This window comes from Trachurus japonicus, chromosome 9 (genome assembly GCF_045865225.1).
Source record: "Trachurus japonicus isolate A0001 chromosome 9, Traja_1.0".
Lineage (NCBI taxonomy): Eukaryota > Metazoa > Chordata > Actinopteri > Carangiformes > Carangidae > Trachurus > Trachurus japonicus.
In genome coordinates this window covers 11,155,421-11,174,501 of record NC_140915.1, presented here as the reverse complement: position 1 = coordinate 11,174,501, position 19,081 = coordinate 11,155,421, and positions in this window count along the sequence as shown.

Below are 19,081 nucleotides of genomic sequence, written 5' to 3'. Positions count from 1 at the left end.
GTATCATTTCCTGTTATGTTTATGTATCAGAGCAGCTCAGTGGATTTCCGCTCTCATACCGTGTGGCCAGTGACCAAAGAAAAAAAAAAGTAGGCAGTTTTCAGTTCACTTTTATTTTGTTCTTTTTAATTATAAAAGTGTTTAGTAGTTGGCTTAATGTCGGTCTCACCATTGAGAGTTAGCTTGTTGTGTAGTGTGAGCATAGTTTTGGAGGAGCATCTGCAGTTTTAAATTCCTTGTACACCGATTTAAACTCAACCAGTATCACACAATTTACATATCATAGCGCATAAACTGGAATATTAATGGAATAAATCCACTAGCGGACCATGTAACCAGTTTAATAAAAGACGGTATTAATCCAGAATAATTTCATTTCAGTTCATATGGTTGATTCGCCTAAGAACCCTCAGACTTAAGGACTAAATCCTTGTAGTCTACCCCCAGTAGGAGAACAGCTCTGGAAATGAAGCACTTGATAAACTATAGGATCTATTTTGAGGATGACCGCCTCTATAAAAAACTTATATTGCCTCTACTTCATGGACATTTCTTATGGTTTTACAGAAACCACTAGATTTACCTTAATGCTTGTTGTAAATTACTGTAGTTTTGCTAAGAGATGTGGGATAAACATGTTGTCCCACTGTGATAATAAGGAAGGTGAGAATTATGAGCACTATCTATAAGTGCTCAATTCATCCTGGCCTGGTGCTTTTCCTGTTTGAGAGTAATTTCTTTCAAGATGTGTGAACTGGTGAGCGCTGTTCCATCATATGAGTCACTTCTATTGCAGTTGTATTGTTTTGTTTGTTTCAAAAAAACACAGGGTTGTCATTAACTTTGTTTTCATTCTTCTGTCTATGAGAAAAGATGCAAGGTTTTCATTTATCTCCACGGGAGGAAGTCCAACAATGAGGCTGCATCTGAAGACATTCATGATATACAGTATATAGTCTACGTATTTGTGTTTTGCCATTTTATGCTGCGCCGTTGTCCAGCTGTGTGGTGGGAATTAAATGTACTGAAGCTATCCCACAGCACAACGTGAAAACTGAGGGACGGTTGCTGTCAAACTGCCAAACAGAAAAGGACTTTCCACAGAGCCATGACCAGAACAATATCTGTTTTGTTTTATGACTAACTAACTATACAGCTTGTATTGCAAATGTGCATTTTCTGACAAAATGTTTCGATGCTTTGACTCATTTTCTGCTGTATTGGTCGACCTTGCAGAAAAAAAACTTCATGCTTGCCTTCTGTCTTTCTGCTCTTTCCACCTTCAGTGACCAGAAAAAAAAGACTGTTTTGTACAACCTTGAACCACTTTGGGCCCTTAGGAAACCTTAGGAAACCTTGAACGCATTGTGGCAGAGAAAACTAGGTTCCTGCAGCAACCTTGTGTTCAAAATGTTAAGCTTTATATGTCATGCAGAGACATGTCTTAGTATTATTTCATATGAGTGCTCCTTGAAGCAATACATTGGCGGCTGTGTATTGTAAGAAGAATCTCCACTTTTAGTGCATGCAGTATTTAAACTAAAGTTGAAATGACAAATGCTCTTTGCTGTTTGTTTTGTTGCAACAAAGTCATTTTTTATTGCCTTATCATGCGTACATTGATATTTTTCATCTTATATTTCATCACGCAAAATGTCTTAAGGGGAAGTGAAAGTCATTCCTTTATCCAATTCCTTTAGGGATGTATAACATCCAAATCCGTCAGAAGACAAGGGTTATGAGAGAATCTTTGTCAAGGCCAAACTGAAATAGAAAGTCGACCCTATGGAGGCTATAGTACAAATCATCACTCCGATTGCCTCGCAACCTTGACAACTCATAATCAAAAGTGTTAAAGGGATAGTTCAACATTTGGCAAATTGTCCCATTGCCATAATCCGTATAGTCATAGCAGTAGGTTCGTTACCTTTAATTATCGGTGCAAGCTATTTTTAGAACAGCGGAGCAGAGCCGTGAGCTGCTCAGAGCTACACTACGGAGGCTAATGGGATTTCTTGGTTTCCCTCATCAAACTCATCAAATACACAATCCAACAACTCCAAAACGCTCTGGTGGACAAGTTGTGACCTGCACATTCACCACGCTATGAGATAATAACAGAACGTTACCAGACAGAGTTGTTTTAGAGGTAAATTCATGCAAAACCGCTGATGTGCGTTCCCGTCGGAGGCAGTTTTTCATCAAGCAGTCTCTGTATTTACCTCTAAAACAACAAAGATCTTCCATTTGGAGCTTTAATTGCCTTGGAAAAGAAGGACACATTTCTCTGGCAGATTTTAAGACGCCACTCCGAAGCCTCTGAGCTCAGCTATTATCAAGAAATGAATGAAGCTGGACTCTGGCATTAACATTTTGAACCCCAGGTAGTAAAGGGCCTAAACAGGGCAGCCTCTCACTCTGCCTCCTTCAACGTCTGCTCACACATTTTTCTAAAATAAATCCCTTCACAAATTATCCAGGAATAGTTGCAGGGATGGAGGCTCCATTTTTCTGGTCACTGGGTGTTTACCTCTTTATAAACGACCCTTTTTTTTTGTTGTGTATTGAATTCAATGGAGAAAAAAAAAAAGTTGTGGTTGTGTTGATGCTTTTTAAAATTGTCAAGCTCATTTCTGTCTTGCCTTTGTATCAAGAGATATTTCAATGTGCCCAAACTGTGAGAGGGTGCATTCATGTTCTTGTGAAGAACAAAATGTCCAAATGTTCTTTGATGAAGATATTGGTCTTAACTCATTAACAATAAAGTACTAAAATCTCTCTCTCTGGCCCAGCGATTGATTCAGTGAGGAGAAAAGGAGAACGATTCAAAGAAAAGTATGCAACACGCTGCATTTCAGAGTCATTAACCCAATTCTTTTGCCAATAAGCGTTTGGCGCCTGCTGAAATATCTGTGATGAATCTTTGATCACCGTGAAACTCTTTTGAATCCCGCTGACATGAGACATTCAGGGACACAGAGACTTGCTGTCCACATTATAAGCGTCTTTGTGAAGGTCATGTAGCCTACTTTCAGATTTACTAAGGTTCAATTTGTTGAGTGAAAAGTGAATTGAATTCCCACCCTACAAATAATTTAACTGTGTCCTTGTAGTTTTTGAATTGACAGTGATAATCTAATTCAAAGGCTTTTTATTTTAAAGTATTTGCAGCACAAATACTCTGTAAAAAAAATACTGCATATAGCTTCAACTGAAACAGTTAATTCCACACTTCTTACTTGTGAGACTTATTTTTCTGTAGATGGAAGTAACATTATGTACTGACTTGCTCACCAGGATTATCAACAGGACATGAGAGACGTTGACTGGCGTTAACAAAACAAAAATAGAAAAGTGGTTTAGGTTTGAACTGTGCAACGACGAGCACATCCAGATGGATCTTATGCAGAGGACCAGGAAGGAAGGGATTGTTGGTAAAGCAGCTCCCTGAGGGATGAGGCTTGAATGAAAGGGGGCTTCAGTAGAGTACGGCATCTGCTGCAGAGTAGAAATATATAAATAAATACAAATCAATATAATCTTTTTTTTCCTTTTTTTTTTTCCTTTGTAAATCTGTAGAGCACTTCAGACTTCCCATGGATTTCTGGAAGAGTCCCGAGAGCCTTCTTTTTCACTGACGGCTAAGTTTTAGTATAAGATCATTAAAGTCCCACTAAAAAGGACTTCATAAACCTGATTATGACATTATTCAAGACTGGATTTTTTTTTTTTTTAATCATAGAGGAATAGGAATAGGGCTAGTGTGTGGAGGATCATCTGATTTAAAACCTGGCTCCCTGGCTGCCAAGGTGCAGCCGGAGATAAGGAGGTGTCAATATGCCAATATTAATCTCTCTCACATGCAGGTTTGGAAGTTTTGAAAGTGCTGCTGTCACATATTCATTATATCAGACATTTATGCATTATAATCATTGTGAAAGTTAGCTTAAAGGAATAGTTCACCAAAAAATGAAATTCAGTCATTAGTCATGACTCACCCTCATGCTGATGAATACTCCGGAGTAGTTTTTTATGCATGTTTTGTGCATCTGGAGACCCGGGAGGCCGGTTCGTAGTCCAATGAAAACTTTATATGAGAGTCAATAGGGCCCGACACAAAAACGTCCATAAAACTACACAAAAACCATTTAATATTCCTCCATACTGCTCGTCCACTGCAATCCAAGTGTCCTGAAGGGATATAGTCCAGAGTTTACTGGAAACAACGTCATTTAGGAGATTTTTACAGCCTAAACAGTCTTGTATTGCATTTGCCTGGGGCGCACTCTTGCGTTCACACGTGACTGGACTTGCCTAAATGACGTTGTTTCCAGTAAACTCTGGACTATATCCCTTCAGGACTCTTGGATTGCAGTGAACGAGCAGTGTGGAGGAATATTAAATGGTTTTTGTGTAGTTTTATGGACGTTTTTGTGTCGGGCCCTATTGACTCTCATATAAAGTTTTCATTGGACTATACGAACTGGCCTCCCGGGTCTCCAGATGCACTTTGAGGAATAAAAAACTACTCTGGAGTATTCATCAGCATGAGGGTGAGTCAATAATGATTGAATTTCATTTTTTTGGTGAGCTATTCCTTTAACATGATGACGCAAAAGAGAGATTTCTTTTTGACAATAACAGCCAAAGACAAAGCATCTGTATAACATCCAATACAGTGAATCCCCCCCCCCCCCCACCATTCACTAAAAGATGAATCATACACATCACACACGTCAACAATAAGGTCTTTAAAACCTACCAGCCTTGAGAGACACTCAGCCTTAGTACGTTTAGGATTTGTGAATCTGAGTTAAATCTACTGTTTGCAGACAGACAGTAGCTTATATAAAAACACGCAGCTCATGCCACAGGATTATTATGAAGAGACACGGTGGCGTTCGCAGCGCCCACATGAGCTGGTAATCAGCTGGTTTCAGCAGCCGCACACGTGACCACGCAACATGGTGATGAAAAACAGGGCAGCCAACTCCTATTCAGCTGCTGCAGCGCAAAACGAAAACAACCCGCCCACTGCTTTTTAAAACGGGTTAGGGTTACATATCCAAGTTCATGCGCTATTATTTAAGCTCATTAGACGCTTTGCTTAATCAGGATCCACTTCTTGTACAGCAGCAAATGATGCACAGGAGAAAAACGGTGCTGAAATTATCAGCTTCTAGACCATAATTAACTGTTAATTGTGTTTATTCTTTTTTTTGTCGCTAGCTGCTACATCCGGCTACACTAAACCCGCTAACATGCTGCTGATGTGTAGTAGTAGTAGGGTTATGTTTACCATGTCTTACTGTAGATTAGCATATTAACAGGCAAACATTGACGTTTGCATCAGCCCCAGCTGTTCTTTAGTTGTTTTACTTTCAAGAGTGTTGTGGTTGTGTTGATGCTTTTTAAAATTGTCAAGCTCATTTCTGTCTTGCCTTTGTATCAAGAGATATTTCAATGTGCCCAAACTGTGAGAGGGAGCATTCATGTTCTTGTGAAGAACAAAATGTCCAAATGTTCTTTGATGAAGATATTGGTCTTAACTCATTAACAATAAAGTACTAAAATCTCTCTCTCTGGCCCAGCGATTGATTCAGTGAGGAGGAAAGAGAAACGATTCAAAGAAAAGTATGCAACACGCTGCATTTCAGAGTCATTAACGCAATTCTTTAGTTGTTTTACTTTCAAGAGGAATTATAAAAGTACGGACCGGTCACTGCTGCTCATGAATAAATTCCGAAAAAATACTGTAAAAACGAACTAGAAATAATAAATATTTTCACTTTAAAAGGAAATAATCTTTTGTCACAGCCCCCTGTTGCCATGCCTGCACATACTGTACAGTACAGTGACACTCTTGGGTCTTGATTGCCGGCCCATCAGAGCTTTGTCACCCTGCCTGATGTCCATCTGGGTATAGAAGCTGTGGTGAATAGAGCCATTACAGAGTGTCCTAATTACCATAATTCACATGCTCTCTGAAACACGTTGAGGACAACTTGGTCAGATGGAACAAATTGCCCCTGTCCCTCTCAGGATGTTGCTGTATATACCATGAAAGGAAATATAATGACTCTCCGATAACAACATATTTTGCACATGTTCTCTTCAAAGCAAGCGTTGAGATTGCTTCTCTACAGCTTAGACAGTGACATGCTTGGAGAGTGTGTATATAAAAGTAAAGCTCATAAACATCCAAGTGCATGTTCATGGACGCCAGCAGGTGAAAATCTATAGGCTGCATGTTGAAGATCTCCTCCTGAGAAACTGTGATGGGTATTTCTCAGTATCACTTTAAAGGGAAAGTTCAACATTTTGGCAAATTGGCCCATTGCCATAATCCCTATAGTCATAGCAGTAGGTTTGTTACCTTTATTTGTAGGTGCAAGCTATTTTTAGAACGGCGGAGCAGAGCTGTGAGCTGCTCAGAGCTACGCTACAGAGGCTCATGGGATTTCTTCAAAACTCATCAAACTCATCAAATACACAATCCAACAACTCCAAAACGCTCTCGTGGACAAGTTGTGACCTGCACATTCACCACGCTATGAGATAATAACAGAATGTTACGGAACAGAGTTGTTTTAGAGGTAAATGCAGAGACTGCTTGCTGAAAAGCTGAAGGCAATGCGCATCAGTGGTTTTGCATGAATTTCCCTCTAAAACAACTCAGTCTGGTAACGTTCTGTTATTATCTCATAGCGTGGTGAATGTGCAGGTCACAACTTGTCCACCAGAGCGTTTTGGAGTTGTTGGATTGTGTATTTGATGAGTTTGATGAGGAAAACCAAGAAATTCCATTAGCCTCCATAGCGTAGCTCTGAGCAGCACGTGGCTCTGCTCCGCCGTTCTAAAAATAGCTTGCACCGACAAATAAAGGTAACAAACCTACTGCTATCACTATAGGGATTACGGCAATGGGCCAATTTGCCAAAATGTTGAACTATCCCTTTAAATACTGAAAATATTCATTGGGTAATTAAGTGTTGATGAAAGGCAGCCCTTGTCGCCGTGTGCACTGATGAAGAGGCGCCGAGCCACAATGGAAAGCTTTTGGGTCTCTCCTCCCAGATGGGATGTGGAGGTTGTGTGTCTGGGCCACGAGATCTGTGTTGAATAGAGCCATTACACTCTAATTACCAGGACAGTCTGACTGAAACAACATTATTCTGCCTTGGTGGACTTAAAATCCCCGGACACAGCGAATACAGCGGTGTGTGTGTGTGGCCTTTGCCCACCTGGTGCCTCAGTTACAAAGACAGCTGCCGTTTGTTAGGAGCAGGAGAATGGAATCAATCTGGATTTGTTTTTCTGTGGCGACTTCACGTGTCAGGTTCTCTCTTGCACAGGTTTTTTCTCTCCCGCTTTGGTCTTATATTAGTGCAAAGTGGGCAATTGTTGATGGTAAATGAACACAGAGGACACGTTTTGGCCTTCGTGACCCTGGACAAGAAAAGAAAATACTACGGAGGATAAAAACGGACAGATCCTTGACATCAGATGTTCAGTTAAGTTAAGAGTGTACGTACGGGAACACTCACAACAACATTTTCGCAGAATTACTCACCGCCTTTTATGAAAAACATCGTATTTCTTCACAAAGGAGCTTCTGAGGATTCGTCTTCTTTGATTATGTTCAACAGAAATGTTCAGTTACACCACTAGGTTTTGATATAGAAGTACAACAATCATGGTTTTTGTTATAAATACATGTTATTGAATCATGAGGAAGCAGACAGACACACAGTGCGTAACCATATAACACAGAATAAGAAAAAAAAACTACTGTGATACGATGATATGATATTGAAGGAGAAAAGCTTATTTCCACAGGACTGAGTCACAGTTTAACCTCTGGCTCTGTTACTAACAGAGAAGAGGAGCAGCTGAGTATGATAGAAGTGTCAGTCAGGGACAAATCAGATGGAAAAACAGGGAAAGGAAAGTAGATATCTGTTCATCCTGAGGAGAACAAGGATTGTCTAGGGGAAAAAGTGGAAAACAAGCACGTTTTCGTTTATTTAAATACGCAGATGACATGGCGTTGGTTGCTCTACTGCAGGAGGGTGATATCGAAAGAGAGAATCTGTATTTCAATCATGTACTGAGCTTTCAAAAATGGTGTTCAGCCATGCAGCTCCTTGGAAATTAATGTTCTAAAGACCAAGGAGCTGGTCCTACAGAATAACAAAGATATTAGGAGGCCAGTAAATATACTGTCGATGGACAAATGGTTGAAATGGTCGATGATTTTAAATATTTGGGCACATACATCGACAGTAGTCTTACCTTTCAAATCAATACGGATCATGTTTTTAAAAAATGTTCACAACGCCTCCACTTGTCTTGAGTGTTTGTGATGTGTTTCTATTGTTCTTATTCACCCGCCCAGGGACTACGGATGCAAAGTAGCTAGTAAGCTAAATCCGGTACAAGGCACCTCTTCTCATTTCGTGACTAATGTTATCTTGTACATTGTCCCTAATACAAATAAACGTATTAAACTAAACTAAACTACGCAAGCTTAACAGCTTTGGAGTGAGTTTTTCCGACCATTGATGAACTGAAATAATGTGTACATAACGTACACTTTAACGGGTGTATTATTTTGTGATGGAACTTCTTGAGTCAAGTAACGGCGCATTTTATTGTCAGTAATGGTAATCGTTACTGCAAAAAGCAGCGGCGTTAGTAACAGAGTCACAAGTCTTTTTTTGCAAGTCCAAGTCAAGTCTCAAGTCTTTGGTCACGAGTCCAAGTCAAGTCTCAAGTCTTCATCAAGTCTCAAGTCTTTGGTCACGAGTCCAAGTCAAGTCTCAAGTCTCTAAAAAATAAAAGTCTCCTGTCTCTTCTGGTTGTAATGACCCTTCTATCATCTGCTGCTATCCGGTCTACTAAGGATACTGCACAGTTATATCTAAGAGATTCAAAGCATTTACTGTAGGTTATTATCACTCCTTTATCTATATAGTATTGATTAGTTGTTTATTATATGATCACTTTAAACAGGATATTGCAATGCAATATGAAGAAAACACACAATGAAAGCTTTCCTTTAAAGGAAACTGTATTCTGAGTCAAGAAAGAATCAAGGCTGCTCTGTCCCTCTGCACTGGCCTTTTCTCTTTTTTTTGCTTTGTTGAATTCAGAAAACCCAGATGAACAACATGGAACATGATTTAGGCTGTTAATTATAAGTAATTAGATCTGGATGGTACCTATTGCTCACATCTTTATGTGCAGCAAAACCTTTCTGGAACCGCATGTTCCTGACAGAAGAACTGGTTGTTATTATTTTTTTAATTAGCTCCGTCAACTCATGGGGGCGTGTCAACACGTCCAGACTTCCATACGGGCCTTCAGTCATATTTCGCAGCAAAAACATAAATAAACAGGAGGATTTAGCCTACAATAGCCTGATATGTGCCAGTTATGCAGCAGCTAGTCCCCGTGAAGGAAGGTCTGACAACAAACGGACGTTGTACTGTACCTTACATGTAGGCTACGGACGGTGCCGCTATTAAAAAAAAAAAAAAAAGCCAGTTCACAGTCACCTGTCACTCACCCGCAGCAGCTGACTGCGCTGTCAGAGGAGCTCTGCTGTTCCTCTCTCTTTAGACACTGGTGTTTGGCTGCACTCTGTAGGAGTTCAATATGAAGATCTAACCTCCATCTGAATAACGTTACCGGCCATGTGGCGCTGCTCCGCTAGTGGTGTGTTAACGGCAAAAAGAAAAAAAAAAAGAAAAAGAAAAAGATTGTCGGTCGTCCTGTCAGGAGGGAGGCACGAGCCAAAAAAAATAATGATTGTTCACGAGTCCGAGTCGAGTCTGAAGTCTTTTGGGCACGAGTCCAAGTCAAGTCTGAAGTCTCTGTGGCTGCGACTTAAGTGCAACTCGAGTTCGAGTCGCAAACTCGAGTCCCCATCTCTGGTTAGTAACACCATTATTTTATAACTATAAATAAGAACTTGTCCTTAATTGATTCCGCCTGGTTAAATAAAGGTTAAATAAAAATAACGTTGTTATTCCCATCACTGTTGGTGGCTGAGAAGAGGGTTGAAAAAATAGAGCTACTGTGCGTTCACACCAATGTCCAAAGCTTCAAAAACACCAGAAGTCATTCATTTTCAATAAGAACCTGGCAACCTGAGCAACCAAAGCGTCAACTGCAGCCAGCCGCGCTTCCACAGCTTCACCAGACGAGAAGTTGAGTCTCAGTTAACTTTATGGTAAATTAGCTATGACGCGGTTTGGTGGCAACCAGTCAGAATAGAGACGTCCCACGTGAAGAGCGACCAAAGCAGCTAAAAATATTTTGCCTCTTTGGAAGATTTTGGTTCCCACGTTGAGGAGGCGCTATGAAACACTCAGTTGTGATTGGCGAGGCAAGTCGAGTCGAGCCGAGCTGTAACAGTGCAGTGGAAAAAAAGAGCCATTCATAACTAAAACTACATAATAGGTTTAATAATAATAATAATATTACCTCTGTGATGTTGGATGGGTTGGTGGTAGCTCACCTGTTGGAGCGTGCACCATGTGCTGAAGGCAAAGTCCTCTCCTGCAGGTAATCATCTCCCTCTCTCCTCTGACTTCCATCTCTGCTGCCACTGTAACATGAAGCGGAAAATGACATAAAATATTATCATCATCAGTGTGGCACAAGAGGAGAAGTCTGTGTGTGGTTTCTGTGGACCAGATCTTGTACTGTAGGTCCCTGCAGTCACACCGGCAGCTGATTTTCTTGATCCTATTCTCATTAGTGCGTCTTGGCCTGAATCGCCTACAGAGCAACACTGGTGGCTTAACACAACTGATTCATTATACAGAGCAGCAGAGCAGCAGAGCATCTAACAGCCAGTTCCTGAGGGTGACCACTGAGAGTCCGTGCTTTCAAACACAAACCGATCACTGAGGAGATTTTTCTCTTTGTTGGCCCAACATCCCCACATCCATCTCTCTCTCTCTCTCTCTCTCTTTCTTTGATGCGTAACCACAGAAGGCGACCAGACCGCAGCCACCGTGTTAATCTGTCACAAAAACAGCTGAGGCGACTGATACTGCACAACGCCACCGCAGAACACAACCATCGACTGCATTATTAACCACACTTCATCAGAAGCTACCATCTTACTACCGCTGCTGCTGCTGCTGCTCCCCCAGTCTAACCACACTGCCGAGGCTGCACCTGCCCCGGGGGGCAGATGAGAGGGGCGGGGGAGTGTCGGGACAGATGCAGAGGCAGCAGCTCCATGTGCAGAGACTGAACTGCACTCCTGCAACAACAAACACAACAACAATTGGAAAAAAAAATTCCTCTCATGATTACGCTCCTTCAGAAACATGAACCCACGCATGTGTCACATATGACCCAGCTCATATTACAGTACAGGGAAATACAAAAGATAAAGAAAAGAGGATTTTGCCCCATGGCTGGTTGTGTACACGTTCTCTGAGAATATCAATTTATAAAGATTTTTCTATTTTAAATGCCTTTTTTTAATTGTAAATCGTTTAGTCATTGATTTAACCTTTTAAGTATGTTCTCTTTTGCTGTGCAAAGATGAATATTCTCCCATCTAGTATTTAATATGAATGTAGTTTAGCACCAGTGCTAAATCCGGTGTATTTACAGTGGGTACTCTTGCACTCACTGTCCATTAATATGCACTGTCCCGACTAAATAAACAAATAAAGTAAAGTATATTAAGTATTGACTCTCAAATGACAGTGGCAGATTTTTCAGTCGCAGTACTACTACTACTTACAAAGTTTACCCACCAGTACTTGAATGATATGGTTCTTTTATGTGGTTAAAATAGAAAATAATGAATACTTCTTTTATATGTTTTGTTTATAAATTAGCATTTGTAAAATCATTTGTTGGCTCCAGCCCTCTGACAAGTATAACACGCCGACTTCACACGCTTCAGACATGTTGAATAAGCTTAATCACACTTCTCTCTACTGTCATCATTGATAGCAGTGTGTGTGTGTGTGTGTGTGTGTGTGTGTGTTGCGTTGCAAGGTGCAGCATCATATGACTCACTCAGGCTCTGACAGGAGGATAACTTGTCAATAATGAACAGGAAATCTACTTCATATTTCATTTATTCGTTTTTAAATTGCAGACCATATTCGATCAGCAGTTAAATAACAGGAAACATTGTTTTGTTCAACGATCTGTGATTTCTGAAACATTTTCAGCTAAAATGAATCATAAAATTTGATTCTGAACAACTCTGTAATTGTCTGTAAATTGTTAATAATAATAAGAACTTTTGTGCAAATGAGAAAGAGTATCAGCCGGCAGACACTCTACTCCTGAGTGAATTAATTTTTTGTTATGAAGTAAATCAGCAGGATAAAAGTTTATAAAAGAGAACTAATCACTGGATCTTAGCCTGCGCTTCATCCCACAAGCTACGACTTCAGGCTATGAGGAGATAAATTCTGCTCCAGCTTTAGTTTCGCCTGTGCAAATCATCACTTCCTCCGTGTAATGACGCACTTACCTTAGGCTAAGATTATAAGCTGTGGGGCGCACAAATGACTTTACTGAGGGATTATATGCTGTAGACAATTAACCACAGTGACATATGAATTCAGGGGTTGATATCAGTTGTCACCCTCCCAGCAGGTACACACTATATATCCCTCCCTTAAGACCCCAGCGTGTCTCTCATATCAGACATGACGGAGGAACGAGATCGATTAGATAAACACAAGTTGCACATATTTGATCTGAAAATGAAAATTCAGTCATTAGTGACTCACCCTCATGCTGATGAATACTCCAGACTAGTTTTTTATTCCTCAAAGTGCATCTGGAGAAGCGGGAGGCTGGTTCATACTGTAGTCCAACGAAAATGTTATATGACTGTCACAAAGTGTTAGTATTCTCTGAGGGCCTGACACAAAAACGTCCATAAAACTATTTAATATTCCTCCTTCTGCTCGTCTGCTGGTATCCAAGTGTCCTGAAGGGATATAGTCCAGCAGTTTACCTGAAACAATGTCATTTAGGCAAGTCCTAAATGACATCGTTTCCAGTAAACTCTGGACTATATCCCTTCAGGACACTTGGATCGCAGTGGATGAGCAGTGTGGAGGAATATTAAATGGTTTTTGTGTAGTTTTATGGACGTTTTTGTGTCGGTCGCTATAACTCTCATATAAGGATTTAATTTGAATATGAACCGGTCTCCCAGGTCTCCAGATGCACTTTGAGGAATAAAAAACTACTCCGAAGTATTCATCAGCATGAGGGTGAGTCAATAATGACTGAATTTCATTTTTTTGTGAACTATTCCTTTAATAGCAAACTTCAACACAGAGGGCCAGTGGTGTTTTGACTGCATCTTATCACTGTCACACTAATTATATTGTGTAAAAAATTTCACAGGTTAAAAAAACGTCATTAATTAGTATGAAAAGAGTCTAGTTCAGCCAGGTACTGCTCACACACACACATACACACACACACACACACATACGGGCAGTGCAGAAAGAAAGAGAGAAAAGAGGAGGCTTGGTGTCAAAACAAAACACACAAACTCTGGAACAGCTTTAAACTTCTAGGCTTCATTTCAGCATCGTCTGTGGGTGGAGGAGTGAGTGAGCAGCATGTTGCGCGTCTGCTCCATCAGGCTCAGACTGCTGCTGCTTCTCCCACTTCCAGATGATGAGTCAATATCAAGATGTTTGAAGTCGGACCAGAGATGAGTTTTTCGGCTGCGTAATAAACCCTAGTCTCTCTTTGGGTCTTATTCTCTGCAGTGAAGTCATAAAAAAAAGGATTTGGTTCATCCCACAATGTTCCCCCAAAACAAAAACATGGTGTACAAAGCGACGACCACCCACCTGGTGAAAGGGATAAGTAGGGCACAGTCCACTGAAAACACTGATACTAACCAGAATTGCACAAAGAAATAAAAAGACAAAGAAAATATAACAGATAAGAACCAAGATAAAAGAATCAATGAACAAGATAACACTGGATTTAAAAGTGCAAGATCTAGATGGATAAGTGGTCATCAAATAATCAATAATAATATGGGCTTCCTGGTTTATTTTTCTAATCTAATCTAATATTTTACTCAACATTCATGTTTTTGTTGTTCAGTAAAATAATTGATTGTTCATACAAGAATTAAAACTTGATAAAGTTCTACTCAAAAATAAATCTGTTGAAATGTCATGTTTTTTAAATTGTATTATTTTGCATGGATGTCTGCTTATGACAAAACAAAAATATTTACCATTTATGTTTGGGTATGATAAAGTTTGTTTAAAATAGCAGTGCATGTCCATATAACGGTTGCAAGGACACCGGAGCTCTTCGTAAAAAAACACACACAAAAAAACATCCAAATGCTCGTATGTAATGTCCGTCTTGTGCTGAAGCCCCAAATTGCGTAATTGTCCCGAAAAAAATGAGGAGCTTCGAGAAGCTTCCGCTACAAAAAAATATAGACTTATTTAGAGGGTGAGTAGATAATGAGCGAAATATCATTCTAGGGTGAACTATCCCTTTAAATTAAAGCTTTCCTCTGTGTGTGTTTGTTGTAGAGGGAATCTGGAGCTTCAACCAATCAGTCTGCCTAACCTCTTCACAGTCAGTGCAGACAGCTCCTATTTTTAAAAGTCAGGTCACAGGTCAAAGACAGGGGGTAAAAAACAAATGCAAGCACAGGTGCAGAGGCAGAGAGCTGGGCAAACAACCACTAAAGTTCACATCTTTAGATTGCTGTGTTTTGTTATTTTTGTTTGGTCTGGAGGTCTCTGTTGTCCTGTCTTTGGTTTTACTTGATTCCTGCTTCAGTTCAGATTCCTTTGGGCAGCATTGGTTTTATGGTTTAGTTTGGGCCAAGACCTGTTTACAGTAGCCTACTTTGGCTTTATTTTTTTTTCTTAACAAATAAGTTAAAGGTACATTGTGTAGGAATTCCTCCCATCCAGCGTTGCGGTTGTATATCGCAAGCAACTCAATTGTATTTTTCATGCTGCATTCACGTGAAATTGGGCAGACGTCAGACGGACGACAGACGTCTATGTAAACAAGTGGTCCGTCAGCACGAGGCAAAACAATACACGTGACAATATGTTGTCATGGCGATGTGGTATTGTTCACCTGACCCACGTTTTACCGGCTTTCTCTCGACTTCTGTGACTAAAATGACATCTGGTTTGTTACCGACGGTCGTCTGCCCGACTGCAGGTGAATGCAGCATCAGTGTAATGCTCCGTTCCTCCTCACTGCGTTACCGCGGTGACTTTTCACAGACGCCACCTCGACCTGAGCCGACAGCTCCGGTGTCTCCGCTGAGTTTCCGTGGTTTCCTACCGTCACGCTGCCACCGAACGTAAAAACATGGCGACACCACATGGCAGCCAGCACCGAGCTTACCCGCTCCATGTAGATATGAATGATATGAACGGCTAATTCAGAGCTGAAAGGAACACTTCAGTTTGTTGATGGGGGGATTACTGATTAATGAAAAACAGACTTTTGAACCAAATAATCTATTTTTGTGAATAGATAACAGGAGAAGTTACACAATGTCCCTTTAATAAAGTTTGCATTGTAATTTGATTAACAGCGGTCTCGAGTGTCCTCCTATGTGTTGCAGCCCTAATGAGCCGTATATTGATTGAAAAGGGCCCTATAGCAGTGCCACCTACAGTGCACAGCTAATCTAATCATTAGCAGCTGAGGATGAACCCGTCTCTCTCCTTACAGTGAAGTGATCAGTACTCTCTCCACAAAGCAGCAGATCCACCAGATGTTGGAAACACTTGTTCAACATGATTGCATCACAGAATTGCTCCACTGATTTTTCTCTCATCAACATAATCATCAGCACATTTCTATCTGCAGAGCCGCTGCTCATTGGATTCAATTAAAAACCTCTACACATTGTTTCCAGGATCAACAGTTTCTTCATCACTGTGATGTTTAAATGTTGAACTGTTTTCTTGTCTGTACACAACATCTATTGCGCATCTGTCTGCCCGTCCTGGGTGAGGGATCCCTCCTCTGTTGCTCACCCTGAGGTTTCTCCTGGTTTTTTCCCCCTGTTTAAGGTTTTTCTTGTCGTTTAAAGTTTATTCCTCAGTCGATGTGAAGGTCAGAGGTCAGAGGATGTTGTAATGTAAAGCCGTTGGGAGACAAACTGTAAAAATTCTCACAGTGGGAGGTTATTGCATACAACTCTATGTCTGACAATAGCTGACATGTTTTCCGGGCGAAGAACTTCCCTCTCGCATCCTCCCCCTTGAATTCACAAGGAGAGGAAAAAAAAACGCCAATTCTACGTCACTTTATTAAGTTTTTATGTTTTTTCATGCGAGAAAGTAACTGTTTAGATCCCCAATGTGCGGTCGGTTTATCCAAATGACGGCTGTTTAGAAGTTTGCTACAATGTTTTTCATAGAAGTGAAGCTCCACCTGTGTGAGCAGCGACCGCGTCATCACAGAAGCAGCAGCCGGTCTGCAGGGGTGCTTGGCCCGGCCAACCTCCGTCGTCATCCCGGGGGACAAAACAATCGCTAATTAACTTACTCGCAGGCTTTTAGAGGTTTACCGCCGGCTGGTTAAATTATTTTTAGGAGATAAATGTTGGTCTCATTGATGAAATCTAACAATTGTGTGGCAGTCGCATTAGTTTGTTTGAATGAAAAGTGAAGCTTCATGTGTGTATTGGACAGAGGAGCGGCGCTGCCTCGGGGCTCTGTATGTACAGAAATCACCACATTAACATCAATAAATAGGCTACATGTTTTACAATGAACCAATCAGTCTGCATTAGATGTTATTTGATAAAGTTGTATGTTACGGTAAACGGCAAAGATACTTCACCATTCTACACCGTTTTTGGTTACGGTTAGAGGCGCAGCATTGTGGGATACAGTAGGCTACACAATGTAGACTGGTCAGATACATACTGGAGCTATTTTCCAGATCAGATTTTAACACTCATTTAATTTCGGAATATGTTTTAAATGCAACAGACCACAGGGAAAATATCTTATAATGGGCAAAGCTGTGTAATTTTGTCTTTTCCCAGAGTTCACTGCTTCATTACGGAGTGAGTTTACATCTGCAGACATGTCATCAGCACTGAGATAATAACTTCTGCTCTTGCTTTTCCAGTCCGCAGCGACCAGACAATCATTAAATGAGATAACTGTGTAAAAAGAAAAAAAGTTGTGAAATTTAATTGGCTCCATTGTGACCAGATGTTCTCCTGACTAATAATATACAGTTGATGTATACAGTAGAGCAGGTGCAGGTTTTTTATCTCACCTCCAGAGTCTTTCTCCCTTTAACAGAGCATAAATCTTTGTTTTCGTACTTTCTCCATCTGCATCCATTCCTGACAGCCGTCTGTCTTCACCGTGTCTGAATTTCTCATCGTGAATATGATGAATTAATAATGATTTGCTGTCTTGATGGATCCCACTCTGAGGACTCCAAATTCTTCTGATAGGGGCCTGGGAAGAGAAGTAATGAAATAAAAACACATTTTTGCGAATGCTGAACCACTTATGGATTCTGTAACATCTCTATACTGTCGAGTTTTATGCCAAATAATGAAAAATTGAGAGACATGGCGGCGGCATCCTGACAAATGACATCCGGAGGCCCAAGGACAGAGAGTGACCTGATAAAACTGCTGCTATATTTGTCTCATTTTAATATATTTCAGGAAACCACAGAAACAGATGCCGTTTCTGGAATCCATACATCATAAGTGAGAAGACCTTTGTCAACAGAGCAAATGTAAATACATAAACACAGATAAGCAGGAAATTGCACACCTGCCCTTCCTGTCTGCCTGTGATTGATATTGTGCAAACTTTGCTACTGCTGCTGCTGTTGGGGAGGATACTCACTTTCTGTCTAGTTTATTTCCCTTTACACCAATTTTCAGATTGAGAGAGAAGATGTGCAGGTGGCAAAACAAGCAGCAACCGTCTGGGTATGCAATATTAAAAAACATCTGAATTCCCAATACCTCTGCTCTCATTTGCATATTTCATTTAAGTTTGAAACAGACCCATTAAGGCGAGATGTAAACCTGCGTTATCTCCCAAGCTGCTGCTCTTCTCCTGCTTTTATAACCACATTTTGTTATCTGACAAAAATCATTACACACATAAGTTAAAGACGAAGACTGAACTGTGAAACTTTGCTGTATAATTTGATATGCTCATCTACAGGTCAAGTCAAATACACCCACAACTAAATACTAATATAAACAAGAAAAAACCTAATTTGACTTTTCAGGTGATTGCTATTGCTGCATAAGTTTCTGCTCAGGTCACAACACTGTTGTAAAACACAGTCTCTAATCAAGCTTCCACCTGCAAAGACATAACTAATTAATTTGTCAGTGCAGGAAAAAAACATGCTATGTTTTCTCAGCACTGACAATTATTTGGTTTTCACAAACTGACTAATGAGGGAAGACCCATAAGTTCCTATGAATGGACTAACAAGCACTCAAGCTAACAAGCTGCACTCAAACATATTCCCAAAGTGAGACTGAGAGGATTTGAGTCATTTTTAAAGTCATTTTCTGAAACATCTCAAGGTGCATTACACATTTGTCAGAAACAGGGCTCAATTAAATTAGATTATATCTTAAAGCAGAAGTAAGTGATATATTTGTGTTAATATAAGTCTTAAATAGTTATATCTTCCGACAGCAATCACTTACATAGAGTGTTTGGACCGAAACACAGGTCTGTCAGTCACTCTGCTCTGCTCTAAGTCGAGTAGAAAACATTTATCGTATCCTACAGTTTTTATCCAATGAGGAGAGAGAACGGCATGCAGGGCTGTGTGTGCAGCCAAGGAACGCCGTGAATGTGGCGACGTAGGGACGAGGACTGTTATGGTGCGTTCAAGGAAACTCGTATTTTTCCGACCGTGAAGTCGTACCAGTTTGATCTGGTACGAGTTCACCGGTCGGAAGTTACGAGTGGCCGTTATAGTGACTTTCACCGGTAAAACAGGTCGGAAAAACACGAGTGGGTTGCCTGGAACGCTACAAAGTCGTAAGTTGTGA